This window comes from Sinocyclocheilus rhinocerous, unplaced genomic scaffold (assembly GCF_001515625.1).
Source record: "Sinocyclocheilus rhinocerous isolate Xijiao unplaced genomic scaffold, SAMN03320098_v1.1 scaffold2017, whole genome shotgun sequence".
NCBI classification, from domain to species: Eukaryota; Metazoa; Chordata; class Actinopteri; order Cypriniformes; family Cyprinidae; genus Sinocyclocheilus; species Sinocyclocheilus rhinocerous.
In genome coordinates, this window is record NW_015655609.1 from 479,891 (window position 1) to 503,809 (window position 23,919).

The 23,919-nt window shown below is 37.3% G+C and overlaps 1 protein-coding gene across 1 annotated transcript in view; it reads right to left on the bottom strand.

The window, feature by feature from the left end:
- LOC107718815 (calmodulin-binding transcription activator 1-like) overlaps window positions 1-23,919 on the bottom strand; it is a 220,160-nt gene that overhangs the window by 147,386 nt on the left and 48,855 nt on the right. The window lies entirely within an intron of this gene.

Consider the following 23,919-nt stretch of genomic DNA (forward strand, 5'->3'; position numbering starts at 1 on the left):
ATTAAGTTAACGCGTTAAGTTTTGATATTTTATATATATATATATATATATATATATACACACACACACACACATAAATGTAAATAAATTACAATATATTTACATTTAAAATATATTTGGGGTTGGTCAGATTTTTTTAATGATTTTGAAAATTTGACTAATTAAAATACAGTAAAACAGTAACATTGTGAAATATTGTTACAATAAAATAAAAAAGGTAATATTATTACAATGTAATTTTATTTTTTTATATTACAATTTATAACTGTTTTAAATCTGCCTATTTTAAAATATTTAAAGGGGTCATATGATGCAGTTTAATTTTTTCCTTTCTCTGTGGAGTGTTACAAGCTCTTGGTGCATAAAGAAGATCTGTAAAGTTGCAAAGACTAAAGTCTCAAATCCAATTATTCATGTGATGGCAAACCTGATTTTTCAGCAGCCATTACAAGTGCTCCAGTCTTCAGCGTCACATGATCCTTCAGAAATCATTCTAATATGCTGATTTGATGCTCAAGAAACATTTCTTATTATTATCAATGTTGAAAATGTTCAAAAGAACAGCATTTATTTGAAACAAAAATCTTTTGTTACAACGCAAAAGTCCTTACCATCCCTTTTGATCAATTAAATACATTTGCCGAATAAAATATTAATACAAACTAAAAATAAAAATATTAATTTAATATTAATATGAATAATTATATAGTTTTATTAATAAAACGAAATAATTATAAATATACTACTATTTATACGTTATGGGTGGTCAATTCAGGGCTATAAAAGGGTCCTTGGTATAAAAAAAATTTAATTAGAAGCACAATGTTTAATATTTAAAGCCATTGAATATGCTAATCTAATGGCCAAGGTGACCTTGAGAAAATGTGGTACTATGTCTTGGGTGCCTCAATTAATTAGAAACACTACATTAGCTGATCATCCAGCACTACATAAGCACACACACTAGGAAAGCCACTGGCTCTGAACATACAGCCTCGAAACATATAGCAAAATCAATGTCATCACGATCATACATTTACATGAGATCTACAGAGGGCCGTTTCTGCAGGCTGATCAGCGGATCAAACATGTTCACCCTTTTAAAGACATCACCGGATTAGAGCTGGAACAAATCTCACCATCTAATGCACTATAGGGAAATAATGGAGGCAAATGAGTTGCACATGAATGTCACAAGTGATCATTAAGATCGATTTTACATCTCTCTTCAGAAAAGCCGTCTCCTTCAAAGCCTTCATGCTGAAACATAACTGCCGCCTCCTTGAGCTCCTCCTCATCTTTTCATCACATGCAAACATATCCACTTTGTGGCAGTAGATTAAAGGTTAGCTCATGTAAATGGAGTGTATTTGCAAAGATCTGGAAGATGGGTAAGGTCACAACAGTCGTTCTATGGCCCATATTGGTGATTATAGTGGCAATGAGAGGTGAAAGAATCTGTAAACATCAGTGATGGACAACTGAGAGGTAAACCCACCTCCGGCCCACACTAGGCCATCTCTACAGGTGCCATGAGATCATCAGGGCATCAGGCTGAGGTTGTGGGGTGACATCCTGAATCGTACACCAGCACATCAATCACGCCATCACTTGCCCTGCTCAGTCAGAAGCCGTGGAAGGCAGTGGAAATCAAATTATATCTTTTAATTGAAAAAAGCTGAACCTGTGACTGGGGACTTGGTGTTGTGCTATTGGCAGTGGTGCACAGTTGAAGTCAATGGGTGTCGATTCATCAGCGGCGCTGAATGTCATTAGCCCTGAGAGGCCTCTCTCTCTCCCTCCACCACTCACATGCTCCTTCTAGCTATCCATCTTCCTCTCTCATTACCCGCCATTCATTGGCAACTCTGTCTGGCTGACCAACAGGGAAGCTTTTGCATAAAACGCCATTTCAGATGACGAGTGAGTTTTAGAGCTTCTTCCTTCACCTTTATGCTTCCTTCAAACTCTCTAATCATGGCATGATGATAATTACGAATGGACACGTGTGTAATTTCAGTTTTCTCTCTCTCATTTTTACTTCCTGACAAAGCTTTTTAGTACAAATACAACAAAACGAAGAGCAAAAGTGTTAGGTTATATTAGGTGTTGTAATTGATGCAATATCAATGTATTTTATCATTTTCGTGCTGCCACATGATTTGTAGAGTGACAAAGGTGCAGTCTCAAAACCAGCTAAATCATTAGTATTTTTAGATAATCAATAGTACACAAAATGTGTACAAACTGAATTGAACAGTAAAAATTCACAATTTACACTCATTGGGCCTCATTTATCAATCTAACGTAGAAACGAGCGCAGATCCGTGCGCACAAATCAACTTACGACAGAGTTCACGTGTGATTCATGAAACATTCGTATGCCGTCAATCTCATCGTACGAATGATCACGTTGATAAATGTGGCAGCAGAAAACAATCGTCATTTCAATATCACACCCCTAAAAATACCCTGGTTTAGAAGTCACGCCCCTAGAGTTTACGACACGGAGAAACGAAACCCGGCCAAAAAGAGGAAGTAATCTCATGAAAGAGAAATTGATCTTACTCCAAAAACACCCATTAACCTTGTAATTGCAAACAATTAGGCTATATACATTAATTTATGTAATGTATATGTATATTAAAATAATGGTAAATATAAACAACCTATTTAGTTCCCGTCACTCTACAACAAATATTTTAAATTTAACGGTATTCAGAACAGAACAAGAATAAAAAATAAGTAGTTGTAAAATTATATACAAAATAAATATACAATAATACAATATTATATATAAAATAAAACACAAATTAGGCTATAGTGGCACCTCATCTATCAACCTAACGTAGAAACGAGCGCAGATCCGTGCGCACAAATCAACTTACGACAGAGTTCACGTGTGATTCATGAAACATTCGTATGCCGTCAATCTCATCGTACGAATGATCACGTTGATAAATGTGGCAGCAGAAAACAATCGTCATTTCAATATCACACCCCTAAAAATACCCTGGTTTAGAAGTCACGCCCCTAGAGTTTACGACACGGAGAAACGAAACCCGGACAAAAAGAGGAAGTAATCTCATGAAAGAGAAATTGATCTTACTCCAAAAACACCCATTAACCTTGTAATTGCAAACAATTAGGCTATATACATTAATTTATGTAATGTATATGTATATTAAAATAATGGTAAATATAAACAACCTATTTAGTTCCCCACAATCTACAACAAATATTTTAAATTTAATGGTATTCAGAACAGAACAAGAATGAAAAATAAGTAGTTATAAAATTATATATTAAACTATAAAATAAAACACAAATTAGGCTATAGTGGCATTTATTATAAACAGCATACAAATGTCAAGCAAAACTGAAATGGCATTGGGCTCACGAGCCTGTCTCATACCACAAGAATCCAAATGTTTCCATTTTTGCCATATTTGTAACATTTGTTTGCATAACTATTATTCATTATGTAGCCTAAACATGGCTTTATACTTCACTCATGTTCTAATATCCATGTAAAATCCTTCACATGCGCAAAAATGTTTGTTTGGGTGCTACACGCTGATTTTACAGTGGACCTAAAAAAACAGTGTAACTTATGTTTGGTTGGCTGCATTTTAGTTTGATGATGAATGGTTGAAATGTCAGGCTACGGTAGAACTAATGTTGTTTGTGTGTGCGTGAGGCGCCTGTGTATCAAATAAAGATATAAAGAAAAGAAATAAAATGCATTAAGAGTGTCACAAAAACGAGCGTAGCCCATACTTGTTGCACAGTGTTCCCCCCCCCCCACACAAAAAAAAGACATTCTAATCTTACTGGTTAACGATCGACTAATAAGCTTCGTTTGACGGTCAGGACAGTAACAAAATGCTGTCATTCTACAATTCTCCACCAGATTTATATGCTGCGCGCAAGCTCAGGTAACTCAAAAACTTGCGTACACGAGCTGAGACCAGACGTGAGATTTGATCGTAGCCACTGCTCACGTCCATATTGATAAATTCCAAGTTTTGCGTTGAAACGACCGTACGCCCAATTTTTTGTTGTACGTTAGTTTTGTAAATGAGGCCCAGTATGATCAATATCAATTCTCTTTGTTATTATATACCTGGCATACTCTCAACCTGAAAAGTTGATGCTGGCTCATCTTACAAAAACGATAATTACGTCACTAAAACTCAATTTACTTACATAATGTGACATATTTCCAAGTAAAACCACATAAAATGTAGAACGAATTGGGAATTGACTGGATGGTGAAATGTGGGCGTTTCTGCACATAACGGAATTAAACCAGATTGAATGGGAGGTTGCTAAATCAATGGCTAAAAACCATTTGGCTATTGCTTAACATTATCCAATAATCTGAATGACGTAATGGATGTAAGCAGAAAAGGAAAGTCATTTGATTTCAATTAAAGAAGAAACAACAACAACAACAAAAAAAACATTATTTGAATAATATGCACTGATGAATGAATCACAATAAGACCATGAAGGTGAGCTAAGAAAGTAAAAAGTGTTGATTTTGCTTTGATGTTGAAGGCAGCATTACACATCTACATTATTTCATTCACCCAATCCTGATGTCTTTCTACCTACATCCTTTTCTAATGCTCTCAATGACGTGGCATAAACACCCAGCTGTTGAATATCAACAGCTCTCGAGTGAAACAGGTGATGAAATCATTTACAGCACCATTATCGGACTAATTACACAGAGAAGAGTGGAGGAGGAGAGGGAGGCATTGGCAGAGGAAAACGGAAACATTGCGCGCACTGTTGGGTATCAATGTGTGTATAACAGTGGCAGTGAAGGTTCTGCCATTGGGCATAATGTGGCACCGTATCTGTCAAACAAGCACTCGGATACGCAGAGGAACTGCATTTGCTGAAGTCAACTCTAAATAATACACAACCCTCTCTGCTTTCACTGACTCTCTCTCTCTAGGGTCGAAGTGTTCGTCTAAGTTTAGTGCTGTGCTGGGCCTCTCTAACTCCCCAGACAATTACTGTGTGTATGTTAGCCCAGGGCAGTCAGAGGAGACACATTAGTGTTGGTCAGTATCCCAGCATGCTCAGCTCACCTGGGCAATGCCCCCATGGGCTTGGACTGCTGATAGTCTGCTCTCCTGGGCTGGTGCCAATCAGTAGCACATCCGCTCACAAAAGCGCAATCAAAACCGAAAGTAAACACACACCGGTTTGCGACAGTCTTGGGTGATATGTGTCTGTAAATCAAACAGAAATGTTCCTCAGAAAAATCCCTATCCCCAAAATTCCCTAATCCATTTCTATCTATCTATCTATCTATATATCTATCTATCTATCTATCCGTCCGTCCGTCCGTCCGTCCATCTGTCTCTGTCTGTCTGTCAAACCAACCTGTAGATAATCTTCAAACTTACAGCTTTTAGAACTAATTTCAACTTTAAAGTATACTGTAGGTTTGTCAGGCCTTTAACTCTAGTTACAGTTTTTCTCAGTCGCTTTGGTGCATTTCTCAGATCAGAAATGAAATTCTCAAAACTACTTGTTCAACCTCCACATCATCTAGTCACTTGTGTACATCATAAAAGCAGTTTTTCATTATTTTGAACAAGTTGCGATTGCTTTGGTACATTCATGCAACTGATTATGTACATTTGTCTGCAGTTTCCTACATTATCAGTTGCTAATGTAATGTATTACAGTTTTTCCTCAGTCGCTTTGGTGCATTACTCGAATCATCCTTAATATTTGCAAAGAAGTATTTAGGTCTCTGAAATTCCTCGTACAGTGCTGCATGTCAAAGTTCTGCCTAAGGGGTGTTTCCTGTGTTTGCCTGTCTAAATTTATATTTCTGCCTTCGTGCCCATATTTCTTTTTCTTTTCTATATCACAATGATGTTGTAATGTGTGTGTGTGTGTGTGTGTTTGCACAACAAATAAAGTTTTGTCTCCTAAAAGTAAGAATCGATTCTGAACTATTGTGCTGAAATGAGTGAAACTCCAGTCTGCGGAAACTCCAGTCTCACTTCCTGTTACTAATTACCCGTTAGGTTTGTTTGTATAATGCCAGCCTATGGACTTCATCGGCTGTCCCTCAAACGTCTACTCTAATCTGCCCTCAATCACTGTAGTTGTAGCTGAGGAGAGTACAGTAGGCTCTAGAAATGGCATGGTTTATAAAGATGTAATACGTCATTAAGAAATCTTTCTGCCCTTAGAACAACTTTGAGTAAGTAAAACTCCCATGAGCTTCAATATAGTATCTGTCCTCCAAACAGTTGCCACAGTTTACATCAGCTAATACTAACAGAGTGCACTGTTATATTGACAACATGACTAAGCATTTTGACTATCTTGTTTGTGAACAATGACACAAGGACTTTTCATTCTGATAGCACTATGTTCATTGACATAAATACTTACTTTTGAGAGATGTACTAAAGATTTTGAGTAAGTTACAGGCTTTTGCAGGTAATCCATTGTGTGGTGCTGTTTGTACAAATTGTTTTGAGAAATGCACATACTACTTTGCAAATAATAAGGATGATTTGAGAAATGCACCAAAGCGACTGAGAAAAACTGTAGGTTTTGAACAATAGATGCAAACAATGTATTTCCTTTCTTTCTTATGTAATACTGCATTCACAACCACAAATGCTTTCAGTAAAAAAAAAAAAATAGTTTGTTTTCAATCTTGCGTTCATATTTACCATGAATTTTTCATCTCTCTGCCAATTACTTTCAATCTTTTACAGAAATGTACATAGGAGTTCATGAAAGAAGAGATTTATGTTATGAATAACTATGTGTATATGACATATCCAAAAAATATAATATTATGGCAAAGGTGTTTGCAACTTAAGACAAATGTTTGCTTTTGAGATAAGTTTGTGATATTTTGAATGCCGTGCTTCATTTTGCAAGAGATGCCAGGCATGTTGCATTTTGTGTGTGCAATTATTGGATCTGTGTGTAAAGTTTTGAAAAAGAGGCAAAGTTTTGAAAATGTGTGTAAGCAGTTGAAAAAAAAAAAACCTGTAATGTTCACACATGGATAAATATGTGCTATTTGTGTTTATTTTGTGATTCTTGAGGTAGACATATTGTGCGTTTGTGTTTTCTAAATGAGAATATGGTTAAACCTGGGCAAAATAATGTTGTTCTTGTGTAGAGTTTTGCAGAAAACACTGAGAAAATTGGAACATGTGTGAAAACAGGTGAAATGTGTTAAAAGTTTTGAGAAACGTGTCTTTGTTTCGAGAACTGTATGAATGATTTGGAAAATTGTACGAAATGAATCAGTTATAGTGTGTTAGCAGGGCCTAAAACTAACTTTTTACCACATCTGCCAATGGCTGGTGACATGATAAAATTAACCGGCCAAAATTTTTTTTTTACCGGCCATGAAACTCTTTTTGCACAAAAACAGTAACTAAACATATTTACACTGTTTTTAATTTGTCCTGCTGGTGCATTTTCCCTCAATTGTACCTATTAATTATAGCCATTCAACATTACAGTATAATTGAAAGCCATTATTTTTAACATTTAATATGCTCTGAAATATATAACAACTTTTAATTTAAGTGATTTTAAAACAATCTTCACATGAACTATATTACATATGCATATACTATACAGATGAATCTTTATTCAAGCTATAAAAGTTAACCAGTGACTAGAACAGTCCAAGGATTTCTCTTTTTCTTTTGTTCTTTGATTTACATCAATGACAGACTTTGATTTGAGAAATGCACCAAAGCGACTGAGAAAAACTGTAATTGGAGGGGGAAAACCCCTTCTGAACAAAAGAAAAACATAGATCTAGATCTAATTGTCAAACTGCGCTGAATCTGCAGGCAAAATACAGATATAAAAATATATATTGGAAAGAGAGACTTCAGGGAATTACTTTTAAACCAGGAAATACACCATGTTGAACAAATTTTAACAAAAACACTTGGTTAGAAATTTTTCATTTGAACTGATAGATATTTCTTTTTGGAGCACAGCTATCTCTCGTTAGAATCTTTCAGTTCCTTTGCTGACTCTTTAAAGGCTGATTCACACTGCAGCGAAAACAGCTACATTTCAAACATCCTATAGTTGGTTTCTGGATTTCAAATACTGGAAATCACAATTGTTATGATCACACTTCTCCATCAAACACCAACAAACCTTTAAAGAGGGTGACTGAAAGTGAAAAGGTTGTGAACAGAGACTTTACAAGGGGAGAAGACTCATTTAAATAAATAGGTGGAATGCTAACACGTAATATGGAGGCTATAGTACTCAGTTAAAAGAGCTACTTGTCATTTGATAGAGGCACCACTATGCATCTCAATGTGGTGGCAATAGGAATCCAGAGTAACACAGTGCTTTTAATGTGAGTGAGACACCATGTCAAGTTAAACAGTTGAGTTCCTCGAGACACCCTTGTTTTCTTCCATACTGTTTTGCTACGTCCGTCTATTTTGAACACAAGAATATGTGCTGAGTGAATGGCCTCTTGGTATGTGTGTGAGAGGAACAAATCACACAATCCAGTCAGTGAATGTGTGTGTGTGTTGAATGGTAGAAGGTTCAGTGAGATGATCAGGGTTGAATTATCTCAACCCCATGGATGTGAAATCTTGGGATTAAGCTCCATTAAACACAGAGAGCCATGGAGCTTTATCTCAGGATTTCACTCTTACAGCCTGCTCAGTCACCATGCACACACACACTCACACACTCTCTCTCACACACACACACACACACACACACACACACACACACAAAGGAAAATCGCCATGACACGCCCTTCACCTTTATCGACTAAATTCTAAAAGAAAAAAGGAGAAATAATGCACCTTCTTTTTTCCCTGTCTCTTTTTCTACTCTTTCACTCCCTCTCGCTGAGAAGAGACTTTGGAATCATTAAACTGCATAGCACATGTCTTTTAAAGGCACCAGTGTCCAGAGCAGCATGGGCTCAGAGTCAGAGAGCTGTCGTGACTCCTACAGATCACAGTCACAACGGTCTCCGTGCCTCCATTCCCTAGTAGTTCTCTCTGTGTTAATGGGAATTGACCAGTGTTGTGTCTCTACTCCCCCCTTGGAGACGGCCCATTCTCCTCGATGGCTACGGACCAGTGAGCCTTTCACGCCCGCCAGCCTCTGGCTGCGGTACAAGGCTGATGAGGTCACAGAGCAAAGAGAGAAAAGGGGAAAAACTGCTATAGAGATTTCAGTGCTGTGGAATCCAGCCAAACAAAATCGAACCATGTACAATCCTAATGCACAATAATTGTACTGAAAAGTGGAGAGAGATTTTGTGTGCATTCATGGCATAATGAATTGGACAGATCTACTTTATTATGTGTTTGCCATATTAATTGCGAGGTTTAAAGGGGCCACATACAAAGTCCACCCACAATGTTAGTAAAAGTTTTGTTTTCGTGCACTAAAATAGCCGTATTTTAATTTTACAACCCTCTCTGTAACATCAATAATTAAATAGGCTGTTTCTGCTACTATACTGTAACCTTCACTTGACTGGCACCATATAATGGCTCCACAAAGTATTTGGACAATTTTGGACTCTTAAGGAATAGTTAATCTAAAAACTGATTTGGAATTTAGCATTACATCACTTGCTCACCAATGGATCATATGTAGTGAATGGATGCCATCAGAACGAGAGTTCAAACAGCTGAGAAAAACATCACAATAATCCACAAGTAATCAATCAATTTAACATCTTATGAAGTGAAAAGCTGTACATGTCTTGAATTCATCCAGTCGTGTTAAATCATGACTGTACAATCACTATATTTTCACTGCACTGGCTAACCACTCCAAACACTATGAAAAACACTTTGTTTGTAGGACAAATGTATTTATTTATTTTTATTTTTTAGAAATTCTCTGTATTATATTTTGGAAAACAGTACAGCAGCAATAGCCTGCAAACAAATATTTTTCATTACTTATCTAGACCTGAAAATTGAAACCTTTGAAAATCATATTGCATACTTTTCCATACTGCATATGAACCCTGGAGGTAAGTAGAAAGGTATATATGCCTATAGCTTGGACTGTTTTAAATAGTGTGCTATAGATGAGTCAGCTCATACCTGCACTGGACTAAACAGAGCCACCTTTCATCAAACATTTATAGACACATGACATGCACATAGGCAAGGGCAAACCTGCAAGAGCTAATACACACAAGCATCTAACATACAAGACACACTGATCTCTGTCTTGCGCGCGCACACACACATACACTGTGTGGGCCGAAGTGTGTCCTCGCTCCGCTGTGGGCTGTATTGATCTGTGCTGGGCTCTTTATTGAAGTCATGATTCATGCTTTTGCTGTCTCTACTTCACTCCTCACAGCCACACTTCTCTCTCACTGTCTCAATCTTCAGACATAACCACCAAGCAGGTCTATTTACTTGCTTTGTAACTTTATCCCTTGACCCCTAGACCCTTTTTAGGTGGACTTCAGCCCCCCGTCTGTCGTCTCAGTCCCCCAAAATTATCTGAATCACTTCCTCAAGAAAGTTTGTCATTCTCACGTGTTTTAAGTTTTAAACATTAAAGTGATTTTAAGCCATTCAAGCGCAAGACGGCACGAAGAGATCTCAATGCGGTAGGCTACTCGCGCGCTGTGATAGATCGTTTCTGTGCGCGCACACACCTGAAATGCACTCGCTGCTCTTAAGGCCTGGGACACACTAGATGATTTTCAAATCTTAAACGATTTTAAAACCATGGGAGACCACAGACATGATTTTTAGCCTTATAATCCTCTGAACGCACACACTAGACGATTCGACCAGATCGCGAGACCACACACTTGATGATTGTAGGAACGATTTCACAGTGACACGTGATCTCACGGACACTCGCGAGATCAAACGTGACTAGAGAAGAAAAACAAATAGAGGACAATCAACGTTGTCAGCTGGCTCTCCTGGCGTGCATTGTTTCACAGTTAAAAACAAAATATAACAAAGAATATGGGTGATGTTCTCTGCTTTCATGGCATGTTTGTGGATGCCAAGTTTCAGCTATAGAAGCACGCAACATCCGGTACGTGACGCTTGCTCGTTCTCATTGGCAATCGCGGGTATCACGTCAGAGGCAGCCTGATCATTTGAGTTCGGGCACGCTCCGTCTCGATCGGGAGCAGATAAATAATCGTAATGACACCACACAATAGAGGATTTTTTGGACAAAAAAATTGTTTGCGACAAGCCGCGAATCGGGCCACACCCCCCAATCGTTCGGGGATGCAAATCGGGCTTAAAATCGTATAGTGTGCAGCCAGCCTTACTAAGTAACTTAGTGGGGGGGGGGCACTAATACATGCTGGCCAATAGGGTCGTCATACCAAAATTTAGATAGTCAGTACAATCAATCATTAATTGAATATTTAATCAATTAAACATTTAAAATCTTTATATGAACTAAAACAATTTACTAAACAGTTCTAGCTTAATGTTTTTAAAGAAATTATTCAAATAAAACTCTCAACTAACAAAATAAAGATAAAGAAACAACTTATTTTTACATTATTTTTCAGCTATATCATAAAGTACTCAAATATTCAAAAAAGTAATTCAATAAAAAATATCACTAAATCTAAAATTTAACTACATTATTGGCATAGGCTTCACTGCATAATATAACATATAATTAATTCATATGTTATATATATATTTATAGCAATATTAAAAATAAGAAAACTAAAAAAATTAATTTCTTAAAGTCCTAGCTTCGTGTTTTTTTTTAAAAGAAATTATTCAAATAAACAATCAGTAACAAAATAAAGAAACAAAGATAAATTATAAGCAATAAAACAAATAAAAACAATAAGACAATGATTTAAATTACATAAAGAGCTTGACATTTTTTTTCAGGTATCCAACAGCTGTATCATAAAGTACTGTACTCAAATATTTAAAAATTATATTACATATAAAATAAATCTATTTAATATAATAAATTAATACTGATTTCATTCTGTAGGAGTTATTCTGCTTAATATTACCTGAGAGTCTGATTAATATTAATAACATAATACACAGTGGTGGATCTCATGCGTAAGCCTGATATTTGGATGGGCTGTGTTTGTCAGATATGCCTGTTTACTAAAACATAATCAACTGCGCTAAGCCTATATTAATACCACCAAGATGGGCGTTTCGGCCATTCTTATATTGGCCAGCAAGAAATCAGCAACAACAGTGCCTAAATCTTATTAAGAATGAAAGAAGACTCACAGTACTGGTCTCACTCTATAGATAGAGTTTGATTTATATAGTGCTGTGGGACTGATGAATCACAGCCGTCTGCTATTCAACACGGCGAGACGTATACAACACGCACCCACATGTGCCACTATTGAGAAGAGAAAATCGTTTGAAACAATCTCACAAGCTGAAACACTTTCAAAAGCCATTTAATATTATAGTGGCATGTTGATATAGCATTATGGGAAAGTGTTATGCTTTGTGTATTTGTTAATGCTTTTGTTGATGATTCTGTGCTCAGCGTCATCAAGAAAAAGCTGTATTGCTGACTAATGCCCTTCAGTGCAGTGAGACATATAAAGCCCCCTGAGTGAGCATTCCATCTCCAACCAGCAGAAATTAATTGACTGAAAAAAATTAGCAGTTTAAGGTTGCAGTGTGTTACATGAGGCAGAGTAGCAATTGTTCACTGTTTGCCTGAGGCTATATTGCGTTTATTCTTCCCCTCTCTCTCTCTCTATGTCCGCTATGCGTGATATTCCTCCTTGATTCTTTTCTCCTCTCTGCCACCCCTCCTCTCCTGTCCACTTTTCAGAGGCATATCTAATAGATCCATATTTAGCCTTCAGGGGATTCCTTAATCCCAAATCCTTGAAGAAAGAGAGTGGATTTGGCATGACTGCAGCGGTGCGTGTGCATGTGTGAGTGACTGTGCATTCTCTCCAATAGTGGGGGGATTCATACCAAGGGCCCCATTGTTGAGGCAAACGCATTCAGTGCTGTGCAGAAGGGCCCTTAAGTGTTTCAGCTCACTCAGTGTGAGGATCATTCTTCTGTAGATTGAGAGACCTGTTTTCACGCATTCATAGAAAACCTGAATATTCTAAGAAATACTTGAAAGCACTTTGATATGATGTGACGTAATACTTTTTTTCCACCGGAAAAGCTGTATTTGCTATGTTAAAGACAAAATTAAATCTAAATTTATCATTGACATTTAACTATTTAGTTATTTATTTATTATTAATAAATGGACCTGGCCTTTTGGTCTGGTCAATGTGCACCAAATCATCAGAACACATTTTTATACACTGTAATTCTATTTTTTTTTTTTATTGTATCTTTCATCATAAATGTAATACCTTTTTTAGACACTAAGATAAATTTTCTACTGATGTAACCAAGTCCCCATGGGTAATATTAACCTATTTTCAAAAGCTATTTTTTTTTCTATACAATCAAATTCTAATGGATAAAATTCTGTCCTACATATTTTTCCTTGAATACTGTTCAGGTCTAACTGTCTTAAACCGCTAGTGAAAATGTTTGCGTTTTGCATTTTTGCTTTAATGAAAACACGAATATCTGAATCTAATCTGTACAAAGGAGTCACATGATCAGTCTCACAAATTGACTAACCTGATTAGTGCATAATCTTAAACATTTCATTATGAGTCTTATTTATTTTACATCATAAGGCTCATTTGTTTTAAATCTTTCAAAATCATGAGACCTTGTTTATTTCCAAATTTTCAGTAGGGTTTCAGACTTCTGGACCCCACTGAATTTCACTGAGTTAAATGCATTGCGAATGCTGTTTCATGTTGTCGTTAATGCTGATTAAGGTTTAATTTCTGTATGTGTCTGAGCTTTAGGGCTATAATTGTGTCAAGATCCCTTTCTGTGAAAAGAGATGGTGGAAGAAGGCCAAAATTTCAAGCCTCTTAAAGGGGCCATAACATTTTTTATTTATTTAATTATTATTTACCCACTTATAATGCACCAAAACAGTCATAAATTTGTTTTCCATGACCTTTTTTCCCCTTGGAATTACACTTGCTATTTTATGCTGCTTCTAAGGCTTTTTTCACAAATGCACACAACTTGGATGTGGTTTTCAAATCTTTAGGACTAACTGTCCACACTGTCAGTTTGCAAATGCAGTCAATATCCAGTGGATCTATATTGGTTGCTATAGTAGTCATATACGCGTCAGTATGATGCCATGAGACTTTCTCAGAGCACAGTAGCTGTCAGTGTGAAAAGAGAGGATGGAAAACCGCTTTTGCCACTTCTCATGTCTATCATGACATCTCGCTGCAGTGCTGAACTCATGAGGCGCATGAAAGAACAAAAGCAAGAATCTTTTACACATTGCATATACTGTGTCCAAGTCGTTCACTCATGCACTTTTCACTGAATAGTCAATGTCACATACAGTAATTCACTACAGTATACGAGGAGAGAGTGGGGAAAAAATGACATCGTAGGTTTGTGAAATATTATCTCAATTTTGCATATAAGGATGTCAAAACATTTGCAAACTGGCTTAAACTTGCAAAGTTAAAAGGCACAGATCAGTCGTGACCAAAATCTTAGCTGAGACATTGTTAAATTTAACAATGAACAGTAGTATATTTATAAAATGAACGTTAACCTAATAAATGCTATAAAAATATGTTGCTCATTGTTAGCTCATGATACCTAATGCAAATGTATAGAACCATATTGTAAAATGTTACCAACAGCTTTACAGCAATATCAATAGTTCTTATTTATTATAAAATCTATAATAGACATTAGCATAGCCTTTAAACCATTAAGACAAATAATTCAAACAAGTGAAATGATTAATAAAACAAGAACAAAACAACAGTTAAAAAACAGCCACACAAATCCAATAGTGAGAACAAAGGAGTGAGAGAGACAGAGTGAAAGGCAGGACTAAACGGGAAGAGTGCTTAACTGTTTCCCCTGTTGCCCAGAGCAGAAGGCTTTAACCTGTTTTTTCTGTTAAACTCCTCTTAAGCAGTCCTTTCATGTTAAATATCAACTCCCTCCATATCAGCGGTAAAATAAGCAGCTCTGTGGACGTTATATTGCTCTATATAAACACTTCAGCATTCCCTTTGAACTCCTCTCGCTGTTCATTACGCCGCCTTTGAAGACGGGACGTTGGAACATTGCTACATTTTGATTTTACAGTTATACTCAGCAGCAAATTCCAACTTGTACACCTCGTGTTAATAATGCACGACTTAGCGGTCAGCTCGCAGAAGTAAACACCTTTTGGTGCGTACCGCACAAGGAGACTTTGAGCAGGTATGGGTGAACTATAATGAATTCGGGGAGATTTCTGCAAACTGTGCAGAAAATATGCAATCACAAACACGCAATAATAACGTCACCCAGGGTTCACGTCAAACCATAATGACCTCATGAAGAGACTCCAACACTGCCTGCTGCCTTTTTAACCAATCTCACCGACAGAAGTCAGATCGGGACACTGAAAGACAATTTAACACCGATCTAAGAGCGAATGAATGAACATGGCCATGACAAACAGAGGTTGACAGCCGGTTCTATGAACATCCTTCTGAAGAGAAGCCTCCTGGGAACTCCCTCCTTGGATCTGACAACACGATACATCTCTCACCTTTTCTCTCAGTGCAATTATGCTGCGGCTTACTTTTACATTACACATATCACTCTGAAACTGAAACATCTGTCGACTACAAAGTGAAGCTAATCCTCTTTTTTCTTAGACGAAGAGGTGGAAAGTGAGTATGTAACAGTGTCCGGGCCCTGACGTAGGTAATTAAAATGGAATTGCAGATGACCTAAGAGAAGGAAAAAAAGAGAAATCTTTATGAAAACGCTCGCTAGTCAGTTTAAAGCTGCATGCTTAGTGTCGCCGCTTTGAACTCGCTCGGCTCTGATTTGTGTACTGAATGCTGAAATTCCATCATCAGCCGGGTTGACAAATGAGCTGTGAGCTGCATACTCCCAGAGAAGAGACTCGAGCGCTGTGCACAGAATCATACATCAAAACAAAGACATCTCTCCTTCATTACACTCTCTCTACACCGGCACACAGGTATTAGCACTGAAGGTGTTATAGCCCATAAAAATAATCAGTGATCTCTGTCTGATTTTACAGTGGAGTGAAGGCAAGGGATGTAAGGTCACAGCAGAGCTAATAATTAGGGACGTGATGTTGATGGTGGAGAGCGATGTGTTCCTCAGCCTATACCCTTGTCTTTGGCTTTACCTTGAAGTAATGTCTCTTTCTGTTCCAATGGCTTTGAAAAGCAAACCTTGAATGTCTTTTGTACAGCTCCACTGATCAGGTATAGATAGTGAGAAGGCCGGGCGGCCCCCAAATTGTATTTTAAAAAGCTCACGCAATCAGTGGCATTCATACGACCACTCAATTATACAAATCATCTAACTAAAAGCCTTTATGTTCGTCATTAAAAATATATTTATGTTGGTAACACTTCACTTGAAGCTTGTGTATGTAATGTATTATAAATTATAATGCATTAAGAATAAGATAAAATACATTATAGTACTTACCTATTCATAGTTATACTGAAGAGACCCAATATAATGTGATATGTTTTAATGCATTACCCTCTTTAAAGGTATAACCATGAATATGTAAGCATCATAATGCATTACAAGTTGTTTAAAAGTGAAGTGCGCAATTTTATTAGCATCAGGAATTAAACAAAAGGAATGACAGGGTTGTGCACCATTCACATGGGTTCACCAAGTGAGAATGACTTTTAATAGGAAAATATATATAGGAGGTAGAATTGAAATTTTAATTGCTGACTTGACAGCCTTGTTCAAATATACAGTATATGTAAAAAAACACTTTAAAAAGTCTTGACCTATAGGTTATACAGATCCTTCAAACATCATTTGCCAGAATGCCATTTGATTTCTTTTTCTTATTCCAATTCAAGTTCTAATTCCACTTCCTGTGGGGTGTGGCCAATTCAATTCATATTCAAACTAAACTGAAAGGGACTGGGAAATTAAATTATTGAAAAGTGTAGATAATTCATATCATCTTATTCTGTCATTACATGTCAAACTTCCCTACCCGTCTTTATAGAGAAGGCCCAAAAATACCGCAGTGATTTTGAGAGGGTTGTATTGTTGCCGCTCAGAGCTACGCTAAGATTATTAGTCATGTGTTCTGAAAATTAATTACACCGGGTTTAAAACACATGACTGGGTGAGTTACTAGAACATCCAACCACAGCCTTTCAATTAGCTTTAGGAAGTCTGGCTCATGCCAGATTTATAAAAACAGATCAAAGGCATAAGATGGATGGAGGGACAAACCACTTTGTGAATTAGTTGTACAGCACTCTCGTGAAATGTGTTATTGGAAGACTAGTATTGATCTTCATTCCACAGTCATAGTGGCACAGTGATGCTTCATTCTAAGCCAGAAACAATCGAATATTTTATATTTCGCACTTCCTTTTCTGCTGCCCTTGCTTTTTCACATTCTTCTTATTGACAACATTTGAGGAGACAGCAAGTCATCATGGGAAAACTTCTTTCTGCACCTTTGGAGCTAAAACTTCAACAAATCTCTCGCTCTCGCAGGAGTTTGCAGCTGCAAAACCATGGAAACGGCACACTCAGAAACATCATAACCGGATTCAGCGTCTGCCTTTCACACACATGATATACAGAGATTGCAGGAGTGAGCAGTCACAGAAGGAAATACAGCAGACACACCGAGAACAAACGGAGAGAGAATGAAGGGTTTAGAGAGAGGGAAAAATAAAAGAAGGAGACTAGGAAAATCGATTAGCTGTTTATGCATCCCAGACAGTTGAGGAAATGGTTGGAAGTTTTGGAGAATCGGCCAACCTGAAACTTTCCTTTTGTACTTCCATCAGTTTCTACATATCTGCTAATTTCACACAAGAGCTGGAAGCAGTGGTTTGTTGAGAAAGAGTCTGTTATGTCACTTCCTCCTCCTTGTCTCACATCTGGCTTTGCAAGCTGTTGCTATCGACGACCGCATCTGCACGTGGACACACCCTGCTCGCAACAGCATGTGGCGTATCGCAAAATAATAGCCATTTTCTAAACAATTACAGACAAAACGTCCCCCTGGAGAAAGGAGATGCTGATAATTGGAACCGAGAGCGGCCTCCATTAACACAAATAAACACGGCTGCGTATCGCTGATCCTGCAAAGTAGCTGTTGCTTTCAATCTGGACACAGAACGGTGATAGCGTTGACTTACTGCAACCATCCCTACCGCTGTCCGCCGCAAAGGTGCCCACTTGATTACGGCATTACAAACAGCGGTTTTGACATTTGTCTTCATTATTATCAATGGAGAGAGGTGATTGAGCTACAGGCACACTCCATTAGCCCTGCTCATCGTGTACTCGCATGGCTGATATCACGCATTAGATGGAGTCAACATGAAATAATGTGTTGGGACCGAGGGGGTCTGGATGGTGCACTGGGGTAGTGCCTCTCTCCCGGCCGGTAGAGGTTAAGAGAGCGGGAGCTGCATCTAAATAAGAAAGCTTATTTCAATCTGTATAATTACCACTGGGTAATGAAAAACTCGCCCACCCTGCCACCTTCACTTAAGAGAAATCAATACGTGTTTGGAAGTTTATTAGAATGCTGGAATCATGAGTTGGGTCTTGGGGAGGGCAATATGTGTATCAGCAGCGCAAGCAGAATTAACAGCTAATCAAGAGAGGGGAGGCGCTTTAGTCTTCCACTCTTAGTGGCAAGGATGCTGCTGGGGCAATTTCACAATATTCAAAACACTTTTTTTTTATTTTTATGCAACAGTATGACCATAAATTGCTATTGGTAATAATGGGGCGTTCACTGGCTAAAATCTTTGTCTTTCTACCCACACATGATTCCTAATCAAGGTTAATCTTGTCAAAACTACTGACAGAAATGGTCATTAACAAAGGATGACCATTTCTTAAGATTTTACTCTTAAAAATAAGGTTCCAAAAGGGGTATTTCAAAAGAAGAACCATTTTTGGTTCCCTACAGAACCTTTTAGTGAACATTTCTTAAACAAACCATTTTGTTTTTCTTTGTGTGAGGAACATTTAACATCCCTTTTCAACTATAAAGGACCTTTTGTTCAATGGTAAGGTTCCTTGGATGATAAAGGTTCTTCATGGAATCAAAGATGCCAAAAAATAACCTTTCATTTTAAGAGTGTAAAATGCATTATAACAATAATTAAAACTATGACAAAAACTTAGTGAAACACCAAATAAAAAAAACTCTAAAAATGAATACTAAACTGCTTGTTTTAGTGCTTTGTCCTGAGAAATTACTTAACTGAACCATGTAGTGCAACTATTCGTTTACTTTCAGAATTCTTTATTACAAAGCTCTGTTGGGAGTGACTAGATGAATGTTTTTTTAAAACATAAAAAAGTGTCTCGAACATTTAAAACACAATAGAAATTACAGAAGAGCATTCAGGAGAAACTTCAAGTCCAACACTCTTTGTTCTAAATAAAACGTTGGCATGGCTAATCAACATCAATCAATAATGCAACTAATCAATGCATGGCTATAAATAAAATACTCTGAAGGTAGTACACTGCTTCTCCCGCCCTAACTTTTCTACCTAGTAGTGGATATATTTTAAGTTAATTAACACCTAATTTATTTAGGGCTAAGGTAAAACATGCTTACACTGAGACTGAATTCTTTAACATATATTGTCTTCCTTTCACCAGGCCTTTAGTAATTTAAGTATAGTAATTTCTATGACTTTCTGAGGGCAAACAAGGTCATAGAACATTAGAAAAGTACCGATTTTACACAGGACAAAATCTGAAAGTGACTAAAGTTTACCTTGACAATAATAAATTGCTTAAAATAGTAACAAGTACAGTATAAGGTCCAGGTCAGGAGAACTGATCACCCAGAGAATGAGAGAGAGAGAGAGAGCAGATTTAGAGGTAGAAATAGACACTAGTAAGCATTGTTCCTCAACCACCTCTATGTTAACTGTTAATGTACTTCGTTAATAAAGAATTAGATCAGAGTCACTCTAGGGTCTCAACTCTGATATCAAAATTCTATCTGATAAAAAAAAAAGTTATTGTGCTTGAAAAATGTATAATGACTGTCAAGCTAGGATAACCCCCTTATGTCCTTACAAGATGTCTGAGGTTTTAACCTAAGCCCAGATGTCAAATCCAAAAATATAAAAATAAAATAAAAATCATAGGGAGCTTTTCTTGTTACTAGGGGCTTGTATAGCACTATTTTCTTTTCTTCTTTATTTCTCAATTTCCTGTAAAGCTGCTTTGGAACTTAGAAACAATGCATTGTAAAAAGTGCCACACAAATACAAACTGAACTGTGATGATCCCTCAAGTCAGCCAGAATTTACAGCACAGACACAAAGAGTTGAGATCAGCTACCTGTGTATGTCACACTTAACTTTTCCACTTTTCAGCACTTTTCCTGCAACATCATTCATCAGATTCACCCATTGAATTGATGGTGCTAAAAAGCCTTATAATATAAAGACAAAACGGCTATCCTTGAAAGCGGTTAGGTAGCCAGGAATTATTAGGAATATAAACGAGTCTGCTATGTACTGGGATCACGGGTGGTTGACTTCCTGATTAGGTCTTTGTAGCTGAGGGTCAGAGGAGGAAGATGTCAGCTACAATCAGGAAAGAAACTAGATAGCCAGTAACGGACAAGCCTTTTTCTGGTGGCCCTGTTGCATTGTGCGAATAATCAAGAGGAGGAAGGGGGGATGCTCATCTATCTCATCGTCTACACTCTCACCTGAAGTGATGGGGAGACGTCAGGAAGCCAGGCTGCTATTTCACGCCCTGTTAAGTACTAATGCTGTAACACACGTCTTGCTCCAATTTTAGGGAACAAGGAGTTTTACTGTGGACTCAAGGTTCATCTGTTCTATAGAGAGAGAGAGAAAAGGGAGATAGTGGGAGAGTGAAGGAGGCTGGGTAGCCACCACAGTCGCCACTTAAAGGAATTGTCATGTAGCCCGGAGACACAGAGTTTTACCAGCCCTTGTTTCAAACACACACAGACCACACAATATGACACCTCTCATTCACACACCCCTCCTGGAGAAAAAGCCCTCAGTGAAATGGCTCTGAAGGTGAAGGTCACGTCATTTATTTGCGTTTGCAGTAAACAGGTCTGAGGCAGACTGATAGGGCAAGGTTATTATCCTGAAGAGCACAGCTCTGATTGATCGCTCTGCGCTCGGTCTGGGGTGCGCTGGGAGGACGTACTGAGTGGCCGCTCCCTATTATACTGCTGCTCATAGCGGGAGGAGAGAAACACAGGACCGTCGGTGTCCAATCGCTGCTGGAGCCATCTGATCAGAAGTCTCATTATGCTTCACCTATGGAGACGCGGCCATTTGACTGTAGTCTCTTCATAAACACAGAGGGGGATTTCTTAAAGTGATAGTTTACTCAAAAATAGGGCTGTAACTAAAAATCATTTTGATAATTAGTCTATTGATTATTTCTTCAGTTATTCAAATAAAAATGCCCATTGTTTATATTATCCTGCCCACTATTGTTCTTCAAACAAGGAGCAAACTGAAGGCTATGTAAATAAATACAGAATCTACACCATTCAAAAGTTTAGGTTGGTAAGATTTTTTTGTGTTTTTTTTGAAAGAAGCCTCTTATGCCCTAATCCTACCCAATACCTAAACTAACAACTACCTTACTAACTATTAATAAGCAGCAAATTAGGAGTTTATTAGAGGCAAAATTTGTAGTTAATGGTTTGTTAATAGCGAGAATTGGACCTTAAAATAAAGTGTGACCAAAACATTTTATTATTAATGTGGAAAACAGTTGTGCTGCTTAATATTTTATGGAAACGGTGACACATTTTATCAAATATTCTAGGATGAATAGAAAATTCAAAAGAACAGTATTTATTTGAAATTGAAATCTTTTGTAACAACGTAAAATTATTTATTGTCAATTTTGATCAATTTAATCCTTGCTTAATGCAAGTATTAATTTCTTTAAAAAGAATTGTACTGACCCCAAACTTTTAAATGGTAATCTATGCTATATATTATGTGCATTTCCTTTAATAAAAAATAAACATTACAATATATAAAAAATTACATTCCTAAAATGAAAAAAAAGTTTAACTTATAAGAAGTCAAATCGATAAAATTTTCAATTATTAGAATTATTATTATTACTACTAATTATTTCAGCATTACCCCCATAATTTAAATTCTGTCATTATTCGCTCACTCATTTGTCATTTCAAACCATGAGACTTTCATTCTTGAATGAAACACCAAAGGAAATGTTCCTGTATTCTCTATCAGAATTTATACAGAGAAAGCCATGGTTACATTTTACTGTGAGAAAAAGAACAACTTGGACCTTCCTCTAAACACCTCCCTCTGTCTTATCCCTTTAAGCCTGCTGTGAGCTAGGAAGTGTTCGCACTGTGCACTCTTTTTTTCTCTGCTTGCCAGACATGCAATTTTCTGCTGAGTCCACCTTAGTACCCAAAGCCTTCTTGCCACCCTTCTGAAATTAGCCCACTGTAAGCCACAGCCATTTACACAGGAAAAAACATATGGAGGCATGTTAGAGGATAAGCCTGCCAGATGACAGCAAGCGGTGCTGGCTGAGAGATATAAAGGATGGAGACAGAGAGAAAGGAAAAGAGAGAAGGGTTTATTTGAGTTTTTCTTCAGCTCAGTGAGTGAGTTCAACTCGGAGTTACCTCAGCTCAAACGAGATCTTTTAGTAGAATTCAGCATGTGTGTGGGTCAGAGGACACCTCAGAGATGACAGAGGCCTATAAAGAACTTTGCAGCATTTCTCACATATATCTGAACTTTACAAGACTCTGTTGGCTGATGCATTGAGAAACTTTTGCCACTGCAAATGTCCTTTAAGGAGCAGTTCACCAAAAAATTAAAGGCAGAGTAAGTGATTTTTCAAAAACACTTTAGAAAACTGATTCGGGCCGAATCGCAAAACAAACTTGTAGTCAATCAGCAATAAGGGGCGTGTCTACTCGTGATGTGGAGGAGAGCGCGTTCAGTGCATGGAACGGACATTAGCCGAGCCGAGCGACAGAAAGATAGAGATGGCGGATAAAAAACAAAAGAGGAAAACGTCTGCGGAACGATAAGGCAAGAAGTAGGACCCGTGTAAAAAGGAGCTGTCAGTCTCCAAAGAGAAAAAAAAAGAAAAAAAAAGTACCACAAAAGCACAAGAAAAGTAGCTACATTTCAAGTCATCCACAGTCATTAAATAGCTTTGTGTGAGGAATATACCAAAATTTAAGCCAATAACCAAACACTCAAATAATGCTAAATGTCATTGGTTGTTGCATGTCTTGTACAGTATGTGAATAAGCAATTCAATAAAAACATTGGTGTAGGATTTACTTTGAAACACTCAGAAATTGCTAGTAAATTTAGCTAATAATTAAAAATAAATGGAAAGCATGTTCTGCCATTTTTTATCTTTGAAAATCTGTTCCCAACATTGTATCGAAAACAGAAGTGCCAACATTCTGCTAAACATTGTGTTTGATGCCAAATTGTACTGGTTTGGACAACATGAGTGAATATTTTTTGGGAACTATACCTTTAAGAGGTAAAGCTTGTAAATTTAATGGATAATTGGTGGAAACTCCAAACTTCCTCTAAAACATCTGCTGTCAGAAAACGCACTGCCAAAAAATGATTGGCAGAGATTTGGTTGTTAAGTGAGGTCTGTTCACTGTCTAATGAGAGCTCCATGAAGAGAGAGCAAGCAGAGAATAAATGCACGTCTTGGCAAGTGTTTCAAATATTCTGTG